Raw genomic sequence first — 464 nt, forward strand, 5'->3', positions numbered from 1 at the left:
CGGCGGCCCGGACCCCACGCCCGCGCTGCTGGCCCCAGGCCGTTTCCGCGGAGTTCCGGGCGTACCCTCTCCCTGACGCCGCACTGGGCAGGGAGGCGGGCCTGCCCCTTGGCTCTTGGAGTGCCCAAGGAGGCCCCGGCCCTCCCAGGCTTTCTGATCCCGGACCGAGAGTCACCCAGGTCCCGATGCATCCGTCCCACAAGCCTCTCCGAGCCTCCCCGCCCCTGCCTGGCAGCCCCCACGCCCCTCCTCCCTGCACTGGCAGGCTCGATCTCCCCTCCTGTCCACCATCCTGGGCGCGTGGCCACTGCCTGTCCTGCTCCCCATGGCTCCGCACTGCCTTGGCGAGGTGTTGTCCCCCACCATCTGCCCCGGCACAGCCACCCTACTCTGCTCCTGTGCGCCAGGGCGCTGCCTGTGGCTGCCCTCGAATCTCGAGAAGCCCGTCCACCAAGGCCCGTCGA

The sequence above is a fragment of the Colobus angolensis genome, unplaced genomic scaffold (assembly GCF_000951035.1).
Source record: "Colobus angolensis palliatus isolate OR3802 unplaced genomic scaffold, Cang.pa_1.0 Scaffold32, whole genome shotgun sequence".
Lineage (NCBI taxonomy): Eukaryota > Metazoa > Chordata > Mammalia > Primates > Cercopithecidae > Colobus > Colobus angolensis.